This window comes from Cetorhinus maximus, chromosome 10, assembly GCF_964194155.1.
Source record: "Cetorhinus maximus chromosome 10, sCetMax3.hap1.1, whole genome shotgun sequence".
Taxonomy (NCBI): domain Eukaryota; kingdom Metazoa; phylum Chordata; class Chondrichthyes; order Lamniformes; family Cetorhinidae; genus Cetorhinus; species Cetorhinus maximus.
This window is the reverse complement of record NC_135888.1, coordinates 109373104-109376956: the sequence shown is the minus strand read 5'-3', so window position 1 is coordinate 109376956 and position 3853 is coordinate 109373104.

Here is a 3853-nt window from a genome sequence, read left to right as displayed (position 1 = left end):
AAGTAACATTCGCGCCACACAAGTGTGAGGCAATGACCATCTCCAACAAGAGAGAATCCAACCATCGCCCCTTGAAGCTCAATGGCATTACCATCACTGAATCCCGCACTGTCAGCATCCTGGGGATTACCATTTACCAGAAACTGAACTGGACCAGCCATATAAATACTGTGGCTACAAAAGCAGGTCAGAGGCTAGGAATCGTGCGGCGATAACCCACCTTCTGACTCCCCAAAGCCTGTCCACCATCCACAAGGCACAAGTCAGGATTGTGATGGAATACTCCCCACTTGCCTGGATGATTTCAGCTCCCACAACACTCAAGAACCTTGACACCATCCAGGACAAAGCAGCCCCTTGATTGGCCCCACATCCACAAACATTCATTCCCTCCACCACTAACGCACAGTAGCAGCAGTGTGTACCATCTACAAGATGCACTGCAGGAATTCACCAAGGCTCCTTCGACAGCACCTTCCAAACCCATGACCACTGCCATCTAGAAGGACAATGGCAGCAGATAGATGGGAACCTGGAAGTTCCCCTCCAAGTCACTCACCATCCTGACTTGGAAATATATCACCAATCCTTCACTGTCACTGGGTCAAAATTCTGGAACTCCCTTCCTAACAACATTGTGGGTGTACCTACATCACATGGACTGCAGCGGTTCAAGAAGGCAGCTCACCACCACCTTCTCAAGGACAACTAGGGATGGGCAATAAATGCTGGCCCAGCCAGTGAAGCCCACATCCCGTGAATGAATAAAAAAAAAATTGACAGCAACTTTTGACGACTGCACATATGTAGTTTAATGTGACAGTTGCTGTCCAAGATGCCCTCGTCCTCCAGAAACTATGCTTTAAAAGTATAAAAGCAAAAAACTGCAGATGCTGGAAATCCAAAACAAAAACAAAAATAAAAATACCTGGAAAAACTCAGCAGGTCTGACAGCATCTGCGGAGAGGAACACAGTTAACGTTTCGAGTCCGAATGACTCTTCAACAGAACTAAGTAAAAATAGAAGAGAGGTGAAATATAAGCTGGTTTAAAGGGGGTGGGACAGGTAGAGCTGGATAGAGGGCCAGTGACAGGTGGAGATTGCCAAAAAATGTCAGAGACAAAAGGATAAAGAGATGTTGATGGTGGTGATATTAGCTAAGAAATGTGCTAATAGGTGACATTAAGGGTAGAAAGCAGGACGAGCAAGGTAGAGATAGTCCTAGTGGGGGTGGGGTGGGGGGAAGGGATCGAAATAGGCTAAAAGGTAGAGATAAAACAATGGATAGAAATACATTTAAAAATAATGGAAATAGGTGGGAAAAGAAAAATATTTAAATTATTGGAAAAAAGGGGGATCAGAAAGGGGGTGGGGATGGTGGAGAGAGTTCATGATCTAAAGTTGTTGAACTCAATATTCAGTCTGGAAGGCTGTAAAGTGCCTAGTTGGAAGATGAGGTGCTGTTTCTCTAGTTTGTGTTGAGCTTCACTGGAACATTGCAGCAGGCCAAGGACGGACATGTGAGCATGAGGGCAGGGTGGAGTGTTGAAATGGCAAGCAACAGGGAGGTCTGGGTCATGCTTGCGGACAGATCGAAGGCATATAAAAGTATATACAGGGCAAGATTTTAACACATTCAAAATCCACCCACTAGCACAGAGTTAAAATTGGGCACATGAGATGAATTTGTTGTATACAGATGATTTACTTCTACTTAACTCACCTAGTAAACATAGAGCTTAAAAGCAAAGAACTGCGGATGCTGGAAATCCAAAACAAAAACAGAATCAGAAATACCTGGAAAAACCCAGCAGGTCTGGCAGCATTGGCGGAGAAGAGCACAGTTGACATTGTTCATTCCTGCGTAAGTAAATTTTTAATGGAGTAAATAGTCTTAATTAATGCTAAAAAACTCTCAACACAGAAAATCAACTTTTGAGAGTGCAGAGTTTCTGCTTCAGATTTTAATTATTGGAAATTTTACAAAAAAATATTTTTCCTTTCTGTATTTGATCTCACTCTCTCTTAATCCAGTCATTCTTTTCTTCTGCTTATTATGCTTTCTGTACCTGATTTGACATTGAATTCAACATTCCCAATGATAAAAACAAAAAGCTAAAAGCTACTGCGGATGCTGGAAATCCAAAACAAAAACAGAATTACCTGGAAAAACTCAGCAGGTCTGGCAGCATCGGTGGAGAAGAAATCAGTTAACGTTTCGAGTCTTCATGACCCTTCGGCAGAAGTTCTGCCGAAGGGTCATGAAGACTTGAAACGTTAACTGATTTCTTCTCCACCAATGCTGCCAGACCTGCTGAGTTTTTCCAGGTAATTCTGTTTTTGTGTTCAACATTCCCAATGTTGGTCCCACCACCAATGGACAGCAGTGAAAAACCCATGTTGCTTCAGTGGAGGTGATCAGGCCGAATTAAGTGCCTCTAAGCCAATTAACTGGTTAGCGTCGGACCATGCCCAGGATTTAGGAGTCCTATGGTGGAATTTCCGCCTTCATTCTGACTCTTTCTGGTTCAGACTTTACTCATAAATGATTCTTCAATCTGATTAATTATGGAGATATACAGTTGTTGGCCCTGTTCATAAGGGTCCCAGCAGCCCTGCAAAGAACCTTGTGCCAAAATGGTTCTCTAATTTACATTATATTTCAGTTCAAAATCCCTTGGATTAGTCTGTGCAAGTATAATACACCTGTGGTGCTGTTCATTTGCCAATGAGAGTAAATTCCGGCCCCTTGTGTGTACCTGCATATACATACTGTGTGATGCTCCAAATTTTAGAGAGTACTGGGAAACAGGGGCTATCACCAGGCTGCACATGCTTTAATCTGTGATAGTTCATCGAAGAGGATTGGACTTGCATCAGGAGAACCTTTGTAAATTCAACTGATGTCCTAAAATCGTACACTGATATCTGTGGCATTCTGCTCTGCAATGCACCTTGTGGAATGTTCAGTAAGCATCAAGGCAGAATAACAAAATAAAAGAGTAATTTGGATGCTCTATTCTGGAAGTTTCATGCTGAATTTGTAGCTCAAGAGATGATTTACCTTTCCAGCCTTGCAGAATATTCTCTACGACCTCCATTTCTCTGTGAATTACATATTTGGGGCCACTTAAATCCAATGGACAGCTTGAAATGGCCCCAATCTTTTTAACATAGGATTCATATAACTGTCGGATAGAAGGGATTTACACCTTCATTCTCGAGGTCTTGGCGCAAAAGGCATCCATATGGAAACTCCCATATTTGGCAATCCTGCAAGGCATGCGATTGGGCTCACCCACCCCAGTTGTACAATCTCTTACAAGAGAGCAATTTTGAGGCAAGGCTGTCCTAGCCGCTAGAGAGCAAGTGGAAATATGCTACACTTGGGGAGGTGCTTCTAAACAGGAAAATAATTTACATTAGGAGAGAATCATTACTTAAAAGGAAATTATTGTTGACTTCAGTACTGCTGATTTTTTATTTCAGGATAGTTGCCCTGCCAACCAACTGCTTTGTAAGAAATACCTGAATCATACCACAATGACTGAAGGGCCAAGTAGATTGAAATACTCTGAAGAATAGACTTCAGCGATTTTATCAATTTGCCTGCATACAGGCTACCACTATTGGCTGCTGATGGCTGTGTGCCATTGGCAGACCACCATATGTAGTAGTCCTGAAACAAAAAAAAAACTATAATAATAATGACTTGGGCTAGACTTTTTGTTTTTTCCTATTATAGTGAGTAAGTTGATGACACAAATGAACTGATAAGAAAGAGAAAGGATTATTTCTTGATTCAGTAGTGCAGGCATGAGGGAGATACTGAGGTTGGATTAAGTGCAGTCC